At 39.6% G+C, this 18,102-nt stretch overlaps 1 protein-coding gene across 1 annotated transcript in view; it reads left to right on the forward strand.

Annotated features, from left to right (window-relative positions):
- The window catches only part of Sarm (sterile alpha and armadillo motif), a 371,560-nt gene that overhangs the window by 62,199 nt on the left and 291,259 nt on the right, over positions 1-18,102 (forward strand). The gene's annotated exons all lie outside the window — the stretch shown is intronic.

Genomic DNA, 18,102 nt, shown 5'->3' on the forward strand with positions numbered 1-18,102 from the left:
AAGTGCAATATGTATAAATATATATATATATAGTATATATATATATATGTGTAAATGTATATGTATAAATATATATATATATATAAATATATATATATATATATATATATATATATATATATATATATATATATATATATATATATATATATAAGAGGAAATACTGAGCGATATGAAAGAAAAAGAAAAGAATGAAAAAGTCACACACACACACATATATATATATATATATATATATATATATATATATATATTTAACAGTTTGAGGCACAGTACAAACCAATATGGTAATACATATACAGCACGATATGCAATGGATACAGTACAATAAATACATTTGAGTATGCAGACATACATAGTAAAGTAAAGTAAGACATCGTATGTTTTAAAGTAAGGTGAAGTTGATATTCAGAAATGATGCCGGTATAGAAGAATTAAGATGATGTATGTCTACGTAAGAGTAATTTCGCCGAGAAGGGTTTTCGTCTTTTAGAATCTGTTTTTGAATGCCGTGAGTATCTAGTAATTTTTAATGCTCATAGGCAAAGTGTTTCAGAGTCTACAGGCTGTATATGAAAAGATTTACTCTACATTTCTGTGTCGATTTGAGGCATTAAGTAAATATTGCGTATCCTGGTTTTGGCACTGTTATGTATAGATTTGTTCATTTGAAACGATACTCGTTGGATAAATTATGAGGGGCCGTCAAATTTAAACTGAACACATTAACATGCAGTGCTCACCATACTACACAGTATAGGCATACGACGAATGTACCCCAGCACTCTCTGCCACCAGAAAACGAACCACACCTCTCTGTTTATCTTTGCTTGCCTCCATTGCTACAACAAAACACTAGACACCAGCCCACGCACCAAGGACATAACTCAAAAAAAACTCTCCGCCTGGGAGTAATGCGTCTAAGCCGTTCTCTTACCACAGTGATGGCAGTATCGAGAGGCAACAACGGTTTCGCCAACCAACGCAAGTGAGTTATTGTGGGTGGAAAGAAAGTAAAACCCAAAGCCGTACACTTAAGGGCACTTATAGGTGGAATATAGAAGGGGGTGGGAAAGTTATTGTTTGGCGGGAAGCCAGAGGCCCGTGACCCGTCACTCAAACAAATGAAAATTAAAATAAATAGTTCTACCAATTACTCCCTTGATCAGGTATTTGCACCACAAATTGACCTTCACAAGTCGCAACCACACACACACGCAGGGTTTACGGGGCGGGAAGCCCGACGCCAGTGACCCGTCACTCAAACAAATGAAAAATTAAAATAAAAATTATATAACACTTACTCCCTATTATATAATTTTTATTTTAATTTTTCATTTGTTTGAGTGACGGGTCACTGGCGTCGGGCTTCCCACCCCGTAAACCCTGCGTGTGTGTGTGGTTGCGACTTGTGAAGGTCAATTTGTGGTGCAAATACCTGATCAAGGGAGTAATTGTTTGAACTATTTATTTTATTTTACATTTGTTTGAGTGACGGGTCACTGGCGTCGGGCTTCCCGCCCCGTAAACCCTGCGTGTGTGTGTGGTTGCGACTTGTGAAGGTCAATTTGGTGTGCAAATACCTGATCAAGGGAGTAATTGGTAGAACTATTTATTTTAATTTTCATTTGTTTGAGTGACGGGTCACGGGCCTCTGGCTTCCCGCCAAACAATAACTTTCCCACCCCCTTCTGTATTCCACCTATAAGTGCCCTTAAGTGTACGGCTTTGGGTTTTACTTTCTTTCCATGCACTCGGCCGTAGTACGTTCTTTATCTATTTGTTATTGTGGGTGCCCGGTTTTCATTTGATTGCCCCTAATACTTAGGGGGGCAGAATCTTTGTAGTTAGATCCACCTTAGAATCCAGTTATTAGTTGAAGGTAATCAATTATCGAACCCTCTAATTTTCGGATGAAGTCAAAGAAAAATATAATTGAATGTCATCCACTAAATTGAGTTAGTTAGAAAATATCCGCATTCTTGTCGTTGGGTGTGTTTGCAGGTAATCCAGAAGTCGTCGAATGTCTGAACTCCAACCAATGGCGGGGTATACCGCCATAACCTCCGATTTTATCGGTTTTTCTGAAATTATCACCGAAGTTGCCTGACTGGGTTGCATGGGCAAGTTCGCACAGGCGTCTGATTTGGACGCACTGAGTACTTATGAATCCTACCTGAGTCGTACTTATGCCCTCTTTTCTCAATGCATCGTCAGTAATTCTCTCGTTGTTTCCCGCACAATAGCATTGCAGGACAAATAAACAACCTCTATTAAAACACTCGCAACTCTTAGATTCATGACGACTGGCTACTAACAATACATTTTGATTATTTGTCATGGCTTAACATTTTAAATTTGCTGTAATAGAATGATTGTTGATAAATTTAGTGCCAGAGTTTTGCTTAATTGTAACATCGAGGACTATCAAATGTGGGTATCTGGAATTATGACCAGGAGATTTGGAAATTAGGAAAAAAGTAATTATAGCTTCATTCAAACTATTATGACGACGTTAGTTGAGAATAATATATTAATAAACTCCAAATCATGCTATTTTCACCAAATATGATGTGTGCTGAAAAATATCATTCTTGACATTTCAGGTAGCTGTCTACGATAAAAATGGGAGCGATCGCGGATCTGTTTAATGACGCTATCGCTATCCAGTGTGTGATTTTCCTCGGCAGATCACTGTTTAGGAGACATCGTGGCCAATAATCCGGTGACTCGTGATCACACCGGGAATCACGTTGATGCTCTATTTTCTGAGATGAAACCCTTGAGAACAGTGGCAAAATATTCGTTATAGAATGTTTACCGGCCTCTTATTTATTTTTTCACTGATGTTTCTCGTCCAATTTTGGAAAGACCAACGACAGGGCCAACGACAGCCTATGGCGAATAAATTCTGTGGAAATCAGAAAGCGAATGTAGTATTTTTTGTTAACCACGTAAACCAGGGTCTCAAAATTCGTTTTTCGAGTGCAGTAATGAATAGGGTATGCCAGCCGCGTGGCTGGCTAGACGGACGAGTCCGAGTTTTCTCAATTGCGTCCATATTGGCAATCGGCGAATCGCATAGGGAGTGGGTCAACCGTGGAAGGAAAGAATTCTAGATATCCCGTCCATTACCAAACTACAGGAATGAGTAATCCCGTGTTAAAGTGATTAGGTGGATTGCTTAGTTTGAACGTACTTCCGCTTATCCACTTGTCATCCTTTAGTACCAGAACTTCCGGAACACACATTCGACTTTACCGACGCCCTGACCTCCAAGCATTATCTCCCACATGCGGAAGGACAAAGAGCCACGACGATGATAGTTTTATGAAGTGAAAATCGTTTGTTAAAATAAAAGTTTCTCAATAAAAAGTCTTTCGTCTTTGAAAATTACTCTCGTTTTTATTTTAAATTGCTTCAAAAATAAAAACTGAGAGATTCCACGCAAATTTTCAGGTCGAACACTCACTCGGACAACTGAAAAATCGGAACATTTGCCTTTTTATTTAATTTTGGTTAAAAGTCTGGAAAGGGGACAAAAATTTTGAAGAAAAAATCTGCTACGTGGCATGGGTACGATGTGAGAATTCCCGATTGGAGGCATGTTTCCATTAAACAGTGCTGAGTCCAGTTCATGTTTATCAAAGGCGGACTTATATTCTGGTCCTGATAAATGTGCTAAATTACGTGTACAGGCCATGCCATTTACGGTGATACTGTAATTATGTAATACCATCGAGTATTGCAAACAAGGCCCCCGATCAGAGTGCATTCGTCCGAGAGAAATTATTGGAAGGAAAATGTCGCGCAAAAGGAAAAAACGGTAGCATTCTAGAAATCTAGAAAAGCGGTGTCATCCTGTGATTCCAAATGTGTTTTGCATTTTTTGAAACGTTTCAACTGTGTCCGACGTCCATCCCCGTCTGCTAGCGCCTCAGGTAGGCATCGTGGTGCTAATTAACAACAGTCATTTGTTCGCATTCGGATTTATCACACACATTCGCGAAAATACATATACCGAAATTGAATAGACTTGTTTATGTGTGCAATTAGCAGTTTCAGGGCTTTACTTTGAGAAATTCAAGCCGTTGTTGTCAAGACATCGCGACTTAAAGCCTGTTCGGCTTCGTCGAATGGACACCCACATAGTCCCTCCGCGGATAGACGCCTTCTTGGAAGGATTTCCGTCAACACTGAGTTCCAGACAACGAGTGTTAGTTACCTTGGCATCCATCATTGATCGTATTTTTTCCATAGTTCGCCATAAATTGGCAAAAACATTGGTGCGTATGTCTTTCGGATATTAAGTGAACTTCCTAATTATGGTAAAGGTTTTAGTCAATGGAGGCGTAGTTGGTGGACAGGAAAAAAATGACCACCAGCAGTTATTAGCAGTTACTATTTACGTTCGCCATTTGTTTTCACGTTATCGCTCTGTAGTTGTTTCCAAATATTACCACGCCTTACAGAAGAGCCGTCCCTTTGATCGTCGATGGAATAGAGCTGCCTTCAATTGCTAAATGAATGCGTCTAATTCGTAATGAATGTATCTGGGATTCCACCAGATCATATGCCTAGTTGTTAGTAATATGTCTGTTTACTGAAATCTTTATTGTAAATTATTAAAAACAGTTCTAACGCTAACAATGTTTACATAATTCTGATTAAGTTTCCAATGAATACATATAGGCTGGCTGAAATTAATTGTCTCAATATCTTACTGGAAATAAGGTACTTCTCTTAGATTATGAAAAACTTTCGTGTACCGTGTTGGGGCTGGCGAATCCCGAATATGTTTAGTAGAGAATTCTGCAAATACCTTTGTATCTCCTAAGCTTGTATTTTGGTAGATTTTTAAACGTAAAAGGTCGTTCATACCTACGTGAACTTGTATGTTTAGCTCTAATGATTTAGTATATGCAAAAATTGAGATTCCTAATTTTTACTCAATCTTGTGATTAAAAATTATAATGATTATCAACAAAAATGTATGCAAACAGAAATTAGGTGTGGTTTTCAAAACTTCAGCGAAAGAAAGATTGTGTTTCCATGATTATTAGATGATTATTTTGGTAAATTCCTTTAACAACAACAAAAATGGACGTTGGAAAGGTGAAAATGAACATTACATACATATGTGTGTGAAATTAAGCATACGTGGATGCTGAGCGTAGTGTTAATGTCTTGAGATTTAATTTTTTAATAATTCATCTGCATAATAACACGCAAGTCACCGTGAGGGCGTGTGGCAGGGGGTGTTAGGTCATCAACCGTAAAAGAGAATCATTATTGGTGCTGACCGAAGTTTGAACCTTAATCCATAGTAAAACAGATATATTTAAGATGTCTTTTTTACACAAGTGATGAGGGACCAGAAGGACATTGTCCGAACACACATCCTAGTGGTGGCGTGCAGAGTACTTAAAAATATCAAAAATAAATAAGTGCCGTAGCCAGTTGATAGGTAGATGAAATGACTGTGGAGCTTTTAGCCAGATATTGAGATATCGGAGTTTGGAATCGGGTGAATGCGAGTGATTTTTTTGCTGCGTAGGATTAGTATTTAGTTAAGTTTAATATTAGTAGTACGACAATCAATAACCTTCCTATCGCTATACAATAAATTAGTGCTGACCTCAAAAGCATATTATGTAGCACGCAAATTTAATTATCCTAAATTCACATAAAACGCAAGCTATTCTGATTGGATAACCCAAACTGCTCAAATCTATCGCTGTCTTTCAATCATTCAGCTTGTATCATCAAGGCACACTCATTCCATTTAAGAACTTTGTCACAAATCTAGGCCTCCATATGGAAGTAAATTTCTCATGGTGTTCATTTTTAGCGCCTTATTGAATCAGACTACAAGGAGAAACTATGAAAGACATTGATTACCAAGCATAACACAATAAGGAATTATATTTCCTTCGCATATTTCGTGAACAATTAGTAGGACACGGAAACAAAAAGATCACTTGAATTTCCCGATAACAAATATAATACTTTTTGACAACGATTACTGATTACTCTAATGTCTGTTGATCCAGCAGTCTACTGCCACACGCCCTCGTCGTGCTCAACAGAATGTAAGGTAAACGCATATGTGCAGATGTAGATTTCTCCAGAAACGACCGAATTTAGGCTGTTCGGAGTGCATGATCGTCATAATAAGCTCTCTGGCGGAAAGGGGAAAGGTTCTGTAATTCCTCTTTAAATTCATTTGGGTTCCCTGGCTTCAACGTATGGAGTTGCGCTCGGCGGAAGGCAGGCCCAATGTCTCGGGGCGATTAGACCGAGCTCTGGTCTGCACACGAAGAGACGCGTGGGGGGTGGAGGCCGTTATAAGGGGGGTGCGGATTCGAATCCCGTTTCTGAGAGACGGAGGAGTCGGGGGTTGTATTAAGGAGGGGGTGAAGGTTGCAGGGGAAGAATGAGGGCGGGGGTGGGGGCGGAAATCGCGCTGCAACGGTATCGAGCGTGGGGGCGTCGCCCGCTGCATCGGTCGCTGCATCTTCGGGGTGGACACAACGTCGCCGCGTATGGATTATTTTTTATTTAGTACCCTGAAAATCCCTGCTAGGGTGTATGGTAGGGGGTAAATACCCACGGGAATAATTTTTACCCGAATATTTTTACCCCTACCTCGGTCGGACAACGTTATTTTGACCCCTAATCATTCGTGTGAAAAATGACATCTTAAATCTACCTGTTCTACACTTAATATCTCTAATTTTATCGACATGATCTCGCCTACTGTAGTAAAATGGGGATAATAATACATTTAAAACAACTCTGCTAAAGAGATATGCTTCTAATTTATGCAAGAGCTCAATCTATAATTTAGCCTTCGCCCTGCGAATGATTCCAAGCCTAGCTGCTTTAATATTTTGGATACGCGGCTAAGTTTATCTAACAACGTTTTTCAAATCTATTTCCTCTACGCTGCACGCGTTCCAATTCGGAAATCAATCCAACTTCGTGTGGATCCCATATACTTGCAGCATATTATAAATGAGGCCAAACCAACGACATTTAACATTTCTCCTTGACCTTTTCATCACATTTACCTAGTACTCTTCTAATAAATCCTCATATTTTTGTTAGCTTGTCCATATATTTCCCGTATATGTTTCACGTAGGCCGCCACGTAGTTCTCGTCATCGAGCACTACTCGCTATCCGTATCGCTCGCAACTTCCAGCCGACCTGCCGTTAGGACCGTGGGAGGATGGCAGCGCATCCGACGTGCCGTGGGAGGATGGCACCGAAGTGAGCGCCGAAGCTCTTCGCCCTTAAACTCCGACCGAATCTCTTTGTAACTTCGATTGAATAATTGAATCACCTGGACAGAATTCATACATGTGTCCACCTAACCCGTTACTTGGTAAGGGCTTTCGGGCCGCTGAACTTTTTTTGGCTGGGGAACTTTGCGTGTTATTATTTTTTGAGTGTATCCACGTACTGATATTGTTGTAAATGGTTCAATCCGAAGATTGAAGCACTACTGCAATCTCATCTATAATTTTTCCATCCTACTATAATGCACTAATTCGCTAGGATAACCCTGAGTCCGTGCTATAATAATCTTTCGTCCGTGAATAATTTTTTAACGGGAACTAAAGCTGATCTGACGAAATATTCTGGCCAAATTCCTTCCTTGTAAAAGCTACGATTTATTCCATACAAACTCTTCCTCCCACGTTTTCATAAACCCTTAAATAGTTTCGTGAGAACGTTGTCCACCCCCGCTTCCGTATCCTAAAGACGTGTCATGTTCAAGGGCTTGTGGTAGTAAAAGTAAATGAGGAATCGAATTTTTCTCTGTCCTCACATCTTTGTACTTTCTCTTCTATTGCTCCGTCCGCGTTTGAGGGACGATTCTCATCAATAGGTGACCACTTAGTTAACAGGCGCCATAATATTGTTTAGGTAGTTTCAATGGAGATATCGATTTGCTTATGTCAATTTAATTTGATGATTTGTTTGTATTTTTTATTTGAATATTTTCAAAGTTGATTTCACACGCAGCTTAAGTAGTTTTCAGGATCATCAACAAAAGGATAGGGAGTAAGGAAAATGATTATTTCGGGGATGATCATTTTGGGTTTAGGAAGGGGAGAGACACGCGTAATGCTATTAAAGTAATGAGAAAACTAATCGAGAGGAATATAGAATACAATTAGGACGTATTTGCTTGTTTCTTAGATTTCGAAAAGGCATTTGACGGAGTGAATTCGGAAAAACTATTGTATTTGTTGTTGTAAATAGGAATAGATCGGAGGGATAGATGGCTAAACCGCGACCTGTACGTGTGTCAGACTGCTCAAGTGCGAATGGAAGACAGAGAGTCTGAATGGGTAAAGTTGGGGATAGGAGTAAAGTATGGTTGTCCATATCACCAGTGCTGGTCAACGTACAATTATATGTGAAGGAAATCATTAAAGGAGCATGGGAAGAACTGGAGGTAGGAATGAAAGTCAGAGGGGAGTTCATGAAACCGGTTAGGTCTGGTGATGACCAATGTTTAGTTTGTTAGTTTGCCGAGAGTATGTGAGCATTACTGAGTAAATAAAAAATTCAGTGCAATAGATATGGGGTGAGAATAAATGTAAATAAGATAAAGGTAATGCGATTTTTCACAAAGAGAAATGAAAAGTTAAACATTAAATTGGGAGGGCACAAACTAGAGCAGGCGGTACAGTTTACGTATCTCGGGAAGTATTTTTGGCCAAAATTCTTCCCTTCCAAAATTCTAATTTCATGAACTTAATCTCTCCTACCGTAGTGCGATGGGAATAATAATACATTTTCAACATTACTGATAACTAGACATCCCTCCAATTTATACAAGAGCTTCAGTCTGTAATTTAACCTTCTCTCCGTGAGTGATTCCCAGCCTAGCTGCTCTAATATTTTGGATACACTACTAAGTTTATCATAACAACGTTTTGCAAATCTAGCTCCTCTACGCTGCGCACGATTTGATTCGGCAATCAATCCAACTTTGTGAGGATCCCATATACTTGCAGCATATCCTAAATGAGGCTTACCCAGTAAAATGTAACGTTTCTCTTTAAACTTTTCAACCCATTAACCCAATACTCTTCTAATAATTACTAATTTTTCTGTTGACCACATATTCCCCGTATATGTTCCAACCACAAGAGGTCGTGAGTGATGGTAACACTTAAGTAATCAATCGAGTCTTCTCATTCCCTTTCAGTATGCGCTCAGAATGGGATTTTCTCTTTTCCCAATTTTTTTTGTTAAGTTTAGTTCCATTTGACAAGTGTCGCACCATAGGCATACGAGGTCTGTTCAAAAAGTATCGCGAATTTGGAATTTCCGCGGGTTACGTATATTTGATTTTCGATTTTTGTGGCGTTATGTTGGTACTTTTGTCTGTCACTTATAACGCAAATTTCTACCATTTTGAATGTTCAGGCAATTGTTGACAGCTGTTTTGCTCGGACGTGCTTTGGCTTTTCATTGATTTTTGCCTGTTCCAAAAAATTGATCAAAATATCGCCACTTATTCTAATAAGCTTATGCATAACCACTTGCACCTCAGCCACATACCACGGTCATGCCAAAGACCTGAACCAAAGGCTTATTTTGTATGTGATTTACCGTCAGTTATACGCTTCGGAAAGCGTGTGTCAACAAATTGCTCTCTCCTCCGCGGATACTATTTCGCAATTTCCACCTCTTCTTCCAACCGAGGAAAAAATGAACACGAGCTTATCTGCGCCATGTGCGCGGCCGAAGTTTCAAGGTTCTTCGGAAGGAGGAAAATACTTTCCCGATAGTGAGGGAGGCTTAATCTCTGTTCTGGGGACAAAAAAGGGTTTCTGGTGGCGGCGCCGGAGGGAAGGCGCTTCCTCGTACATGCTGGGACGGGCGCCGAGATGTGCGCGGGGGATACGGCGAGGGCCTCGCGTGCTGCGACGGCCGAGGGCAACGCCCCTCCTCCCCTCGAGAGAGTGTATTCGCGCGAATGTGACCTCGTTAGATTCTTGCTTTTGTTTCACCGGGTAACACTCGCGTGGCGTGTCATCCCCGGGCGAAAGGAGGGCAAGGGGAGGGGGAGGGGAGAGGGAAGAGAGGGGAAGTGTTAAAACAACGCACTCGCGTGTACAGCGCCGGCGTGCGGGGCGATCTCGATCCTGATGTACGCACCTCCATCTGCCCGTGGGGAGCGAAAACGATGGACATAGAGTTGTGAGACCTGCTGCCACTCACTTTGGAATGAAATAGAAGCGGAAGGGTTATTACTTCGTCTAAAAAAACTCATTAGTTTTGCGTTTCCTACAGACGGAAGTTTCGATTAGCATATTGTGTGCGAAAAAGATCAAATTAAAGTAACATTTAATCGGTCACTGGAGGAGCAAAAATAACATATAAATTACATATTCAGTTGTGATATGGTGGAACTGTTCCATTATAACAGAGACAAAAAAACTCTTGCAATTTTCCACTTAATATAGATTTATTTTCGACTAGTTTCGTTGTATTATTATATAATCATCAATTGAAAAAGAGGAATATTGCAAGAGTTTTTTTTTCTCTGTTCAAAAAAAATAATTTCAAGAATGCATAAAATTGAACATATTCATGCATTCCCATTCATGAAACAGGTCAACTTCTTTGATTTGCCCCGTGGTGAAAATTGATTTTCTGGGAAAAACGAATTTGTAGACAGTAAAAGGTTCTTTAAAAGAAATGATTGCAATAATGTGGAACGGATTTGATAGAAATTAGACATACATGTAAGTCAATGTAAATTAACGAAAGAAAGGAGCAACTCATAACGGAGTCTCTTTTTCCTAAGCAAAATTATGCGTTTAGTCCGCCGTCATGCTTCTGAGTCAAAGAATTTTCTTCTTAGTTATAATTTTAGTTCAAAGAGCTTGGCGGTAAAGTGCGGAGAGTACTGAGCTATCGATCAAAGGACTCAAGATCGATTCCAGGTGCCGGCTCCGTTAGCATGTCCAGATTTTCTCAGTCTCGGTGGTTTTTTGAGTTTCCTGGATATAATGGACGCCATAGTGGGGCACAAGGAGTACAATTATAACCTACCCTTCCTTATTTAGACCTTTGCTAAAATATGTGGATTTCACTTGCCCCGTTGTAATTAACTAGTGATTTAATAGTCATAGAAGTGAGGGTAGGGGAGTTAAAGCGGGATGGCCATAGCATTGGTAGATTCTTGGTCAGAAGGATCGTGCAAGTGCGCGATGGAATATTATATGCAGTGCAAAAACAAACCGAATATAGTCCAAATCTAGGTGTAAATACCGACATGTAATTACCAAGAAGAATATATGGAGTTAGTACGGACAATTAGTTGAAATAATAGAGAACGTGCCGGGTGCTAATAGCAATATGGATGTTGATCGCAGTGCTAGGCGAATGCTTATATCTTGGGGTACGGTATAGGAATTAGAAATGTTCGCAAAGAGAAGAAAGTCGAGTTCTGAAGAAGAAAGGGTTTGATACGTGTAATGACATTTGTTTCAAGCACTATCACTAGGGTAGATAGACATAGAAAATGCAAAATAAATGTTTAAGTACCATTCCAATTTAGTAGACCACAATTTACTTGTCATCAAGTGCAATTTAACATTCTAAAGGAATATGATAGGTAAATAAATGATGGAATATTGAACGTAACTAGTACTGAATAGAGTAAAAAGATCTCTACTTGATCGAACATTTAGTGATCTGAACACTCACCTATAAAAGCAACCTCTCGGTTGATTGCTCTTTTTAGTTTAGCATGGAACTATCGGGGAAATAGTTCATCGGCGAGATGAAAGCGACCAGAAGACACGAAGGCGGAAGATAAGGCAGGAGGCGGGGAGAAGAGGCGGAGTCGGAACGACCCCTCCTCTCTTCCACCCGTCTCCCCCCACTCCTCAAACCCCTCCCCTCCGATCACGAGACACGCGGACAGAGATTGATTAACAAGGTGCTCTTTGGCAACACACATTTCTGCGGGTCACAATACGCCGTTCGTATTTTTTTTTTATTTTTTTATTTATTCAGTATAAGTCCGAAAACAGCACATTTTGGCCTTTACATCGAACTATTAACAACGATAACAATGGTCACATTTACAAACACCCAATTTCTATCACTCTAGCCCAAAAGAGTGGTTTGTCATATTTTTCTAATCAGTTATGGAACCCTTTTGGCACAGTATGTTTCAAATAAAAAAATTAAATATTTGGAATTCATATGCCTAAATGTTTGCATAGGAAAACTTTGATAAGGAGTTGTGAGGGGCTGAGGCGCGGGAGGAAGATGTGAAGTGGGAGGGGGCTAAAGTTACCGTTGAACTGGTCTATTTTTATTCATAATTATTTTTTTATTCTTTATTTACGTTAAAGACATTACTTCGTGGTTAATAGTAAGATGTATTTATTTGCCGACGATGCAGTGGTTTACTGAGATATCCATATTCCCGAGGGCACAGAATCTTTATCAGATGACCTAAATGCTATACAACGCTGGTGCGGCACTTGGAAATCACATACACATAAGCCTTTGGTTCGGGCCTTTGGTGTGCCTCTGGTATTTGGCTGAGAACAAGCCTCTAAGTATAAGAGGAATATCTGCCTGTGGTATGATACTTGTCAAATCAGAATTGAGAAAGTGCGAGAGAGAGTATAATTGAGAAAAAGTGCTTAGTGATGAATTTTTGGAATAAGAGCAATTCCCTCAAAAATGCCTACTGCATCGGGAACACCGAAATGGAATGAATAGACTCGATTAAATGTTTGGGCTATACGCTCACTCACGATCTCTCCTGGTTGAAACACATACCGGGAATATGTAGTGGACAAGCTAACAAATAGTTAGAATTAATTAGAAAAGTACTTGTTAAATGCGATGAAAAGGTTAAAGAGAAATTTTATCTTTCGCTGGTTAGGCCGCATTTAGAATATGCTGCAAGTACTATATGGGATCCTCACGAAGTTGGATTGATGGCCAAATTGAATCGCATGCAGCGTAGATGAGCCAAATTTGTAAAACGTTGTTATGATAAACTGAGTAGGATCTAGGTTGGAAATAAGTCACGGATCGAAAGTTGAATTACAGAATGAACCTCATGCATTAATTGGAAGGAAATCTCTTTATGAATGATGTTGTAAATGTATCATTAGCCGTATTGCACTACGGCAGGAGAGATCATGACAATAAAATGAGAAAAGGTGAGTGTAGAAGAGGCAAATTGTCAGAAGATGCCATTTTTCCACAAAAGATAATGGATTAGAGTAATGTTTTTCGAACTTGCAAAGGGGGAAACGTATTTTGTGGCAAAAGTAGTCGGGCATGTAAATCACTCCCTTCCGCCTTTATCACGCCCTATCGCTGTCTTAACCCGGACTATATAATATAAAAATATAATGTAATGTAATATCCGTGTTCAAAATTCCACCTTAACCGGACTGTTCAATCATATGTAACGCTTAATGTTTGTTTCCAGTAATTTCTCAGGAAACGGGCATTTTTTCACTGTATCTTGGCTAATTTCGAAATTTGGTATTCACGGAATGATAAAGACCAAATCCGAATTCAAGGTAAGGTGTAACCAACGCAAAATAAAACTTCTTGACTTTTCATTCGGAATTTTCCAAAATATTCCGATATAAATAATAAAAGGAGGATGAAGTGGTGGGATTCAGCTCCCATGGATTCTTGGATGTCGCCTAAGCTTGGAAAACATTTGAATGTGTGTAATTCTTTTAATCTGCGTCGGATTTTGTGTGCCCCGGAAACAGGATTAGTGATGATATTTAGATTACCTGAGCGGTTTACCTTGGGGCAAGGAGTATAATGGAGGACTGAGGAGGGGAGGATCGTCCTGTTGAGTATTGTTACATGGCACCCGCGTTTTTTATAGCATCACGGAGATTGTAGTTGTACCCACAACTCAAGGAGAAGCAGCGTTGCACATTCTGTGGCCACAGAGGGAGAGAGAAAATGGAATGGGTCGTTTTCTGTGTTACTGGTGACAGCTGTTAAAGTGAAAGTGTTGTTTGTTGGTTCGATGTGGACGGAGATTCTGGCATTTGCTCTTTTGGATTTGAATTTCAATTATCCGCATATCGGTAATGGATTAAAATGTCAATTCTCTCATCCCCTGCAATTTTATGAAATACAAGACACCGAATCTAAATTTCACTTCTCGTAAACAATTTGTTTTAGGCATTCGTAATATAGCTATCGCCTTTTCGTTGTATTTTTGTTTCAAAGGGGCATTTTTCAGCGTGCTTGTTTTACAATTAGGCCAATTTATGCACGCGCGTTTGAGTTTTCAAGATACTTACAGTTCACCTCGCATTCACTCATTGTGAATGTTAACAATGGAGTCATTTATCTCAGCCACCTTTCCTTTAACCTCGGACACTTCTTTCTCTTAAATCAAACTTCCTAAATTTTGGAAAGTTAACTCGTAGTGGTAGTTTTAGTGGGAGGTGACCGAAAGCTAAGGTCATTTGCGTCATTTGGGATGGATTGGAAAGGAAGGATAGAGAGATAGCCGGCGTCGCCATTAGCCTACTCTTGTCAAAAGGTGCCAAAGGGTCCGCAACTTAACGTCCCATCCGACGGACGTCGTACTAGAGGTGCTCTTTACAAATCACCTCAAGTAGGGATCGGGATATCACTGAAAAATATTAATTGTCTCTAGGATTTGAACCCGGGCCCTCTCGACGGGAAGCCTATACATTAGCCACCGCAACATCCCAATCCCCTAGTTTACACGTAATTTTTCTCTCGGACTTAATTGGACTTGGCTTAGTTTGGACAGCATTTCAATTGAAGGACGTCTCTGAATCATTCACTTTTAATGGTAATAATTTTGTCTTTTATTTCCACAGGATGCATTTTGTGTAATGTATTATGATAAAAGCGTCTGTTGAATTATTTCTTTCTGAAGAATATTTTGCAGCCGTAATTACAATCGAAGGAAAAATATTTCGTCAGAGGTGAACGAAAAATTATGTATTTCGATTTTTTCGTTACTAATATGACTGTTTGTGGACGACCGTTCCATTTAGACGTGTTGCCCACTTCAGTTTCGTCCCAATGAACAATCTTCACAACTCTCTTGAGGAGCACTCTTGTTTCGCAACTTGTTACGTAAACAGATATTATCTCTCTTCCTTCGTCTCCTCATTGTGGCGTTTTACGTCTTCCGACGACCGTCATGCGCGATTTTTGCTGAACCTACGTCCATAATTCTCATTCCTCTTCTTGCCAGGACTATCGTTTCACCCAGGAATGTGCTCTCGATTGATTATCTTAATGTCAGCACGCTTGTGTTTGCCTAATCGCGATCCGAGAATCAGTCGTTTAATGCTTTATTAGCCACTCGGTACGATATTCGGAATGTCTTCGGATTTCCATGCGTCTCAAATGCCATCAAATGCTATGATTGCTGAAGGGTGCAGGATTTCTGAAAGAGTGCCTTGAGCACATACCTGTTGCACAAGATGCAGAAAATGATTTATTAAATAATTATCTAAATAATATCATTAAAGTTCAAAAATGTATGGCAAACATTTTGCTTCAATCACAGGAAACTCAGTAGACGTGAGCTAGAATCATATTAAATACTTCTATTTGCATTAGCATGGAGGAAGAGACGTAAATTGAGTAGTTTTGGGCGTGACGTAGTGGAATTCAAGCATAATAAAGAAAATATGGTAACAATTTTCCGCTATATAAATTGATCAGGTGGAATACTATTACTATCTTTTCTTTAATAGGAAGAGACGTTATTGATGACTATTCAAAAGTACAAAAGAGTTTCATCTCATTTTCTTCGAGTGCAATTACATCGGACGAATGTTAATTCAGTTTATAGATGGCCTCTGGCTATAAACAGTAAAAAACTCTTTTGATGTTACTTTTTCAAATATTAATAGAGAAAATTCCTGGTTAAAATAATGGAATCAAATCTAGCAGCTACCATATCTAATTGTCTGCAGTACTTTTTTTCCCGCTCCAAAAGCAATTTGTTATGTTGGCTAATCTCAGGCCTTGGCAACACTCGTTTATACAATCTCACCGTGAAGGCCAACGAATGAGTTTGTCGCGGTTATTTGCTCGCATAGCAAATATTTTTTGCCGTATCTGCCAGCGATTCAGCCTTATCTCCGTGATTTTTAGGACAGGCACCACAACTAGTTCCAAATTTGCGGTTGTTTGTTGATAAAACATGAAAGTATAAGAATTGTGAAAACTGTTGGTTGATTGCCAACTAAACAAGTTTAACTGGAAAGAAAAACTGGTGGAAATTTGGTCTAAGACAATATTAATCTCGAACGTATAGTGCCATTAACATACGTCGTAATAAGCCTTTCCGCTTGAGCTCTTTCAATTGTTTTGTTGTGGATAAACTTTATCTTGGGCGCCGATTTTCAACCGACGTTGGAGTCGCAATTTGAGGGCCGTGTCGTGAGAAGTTCACACGTAGAAGGAGTCATCGGTCTTTGCGGCATTCAATTAGGGGCGGGACCATTCGTAATCATATTTTTGCGATTAAGTTCTGAAGAAATCATGCAGAAGTTGGGGAGAAAGTCTGCGGTGTAAAAAAATAGGGCTTATGAAACTTAAAAATGATATAGACTAAGCCTGAGACAGGTAGTGCAATGAGAATTAATCATTCACTGTTCCTTTAACGGTTATAGGTAAACACTCTTGTAACCGTTATATGGTGGAACTGCTTCACTGCTTACATATCAGAAGAAACTAAATTCCTAAATTAACATGAGGACTGAATAGAAAGTAACTTACGTATCGGCCGAGCGTGGCGGTGGAAAGATCTAGACCCATCATCTTTGTGTCTAAACGTTCCTACACTTAGTACGCGTCGTGCTGTAGTAGTGTACTGATTGTGGTTATTCTACTTTGCCAACTGCAAATTGTTAAAAATGTGCGCTGCAATAGAAAATCCCGTGAGTTGTGGATTGTGATCTGTGATAAGGTTTCTACTAATGTAATGCACCATGTGCATATTCACAACGAGGACCGCAGTGGTCGGCCTAGCCACAGATGAAATATTGGTGAAAATCAACGAAAAAATCCGTGAAAATCGTCCATTTACACGATTACGGATCTCTCCCTAGACGTCGCTTGCAACGCAGCACTTGGCCATTGACGTAGAATTGCATGCTGGTGTAGAAACGTGGTTCAAATATAAGGCGGCAGATTTCTCCAAATACGGAATTTAAATCTTGTGCATCGATAAATGTTTTAATTTGAATGACGATTATGTAGAAAAACCGTTTAAGAATCCACCTCACAAATGCACCTTTATTATTATATTTTGTTTTATCACTCGATTTATATTTTTATTTCAAAACGTAAGTTCCTTTCTGAACAGAATTCAGACGATCATGGTCTCATCGCTCTATGGCATCATCAGCTATGTGGCCCTGAAGATGCCGTATAGTGGCTGTTTCTGCTAACTCTACGATTAAAGGTAAGATCACGAGCAGCTGTTACGAATGACATATGCCGCAGAATTTCATTAGTTTTTCCTTCTATTATTTCCATTTTTGGTTACACGAGCTTTATACCCATCGCCATGCTGTTCAAAAAACCTGTTCCTCGTCTTTGCACTCCCCGATTATCCAAAATTCTCCCTTTATCTCGGTTTTAACAACACCCCATTCCATTTCTCAAGATGACATAAACTCATCTTTCTGCCATTTTTGGATTTCCCCGGACTTCTTCACTTCTCCTAATAAATTTAAAACTCGTCGTTTACCCTTCTCTCCAACCAAATTCTTTACTACATTCCGCCAATACCTCGTCTGTCTTGATCCTCCATCCCCAAAGACGAATTTTATTAATTTTAATTATTTTTACAAGATTTTGAGGTGTACCAGTGAGCAAAGAAAGGCAGAATTAGAAGCCATTGAGTGAAACAGAAGACGGAAACGGGCGGAAGCTTAGGAACCTAGTTCAATGAGGAGCTTAAAATGGATTGGACGGAGGAAATACAGAGGGTATGCAAAAACCAGTCACTGGGTGTGCTTGGTGGAAAAACATATGAGGGGATGACCGGATCGAATGATCG

This window comes from Hetaerina americana, unplaced genomic scaffold, assembly GCF_022747635.1.
Source record: "Hetaerina americana unplaced genomic scaffold, ioHetAmer1.1.p SCAF_4, whole genome shotgun sequence".
NCBI lineage: Eukaryota > Metazoa > Arthropoda > Insecta > Odonata > Calopterygidae > Hetaerina > Hetaerina americana.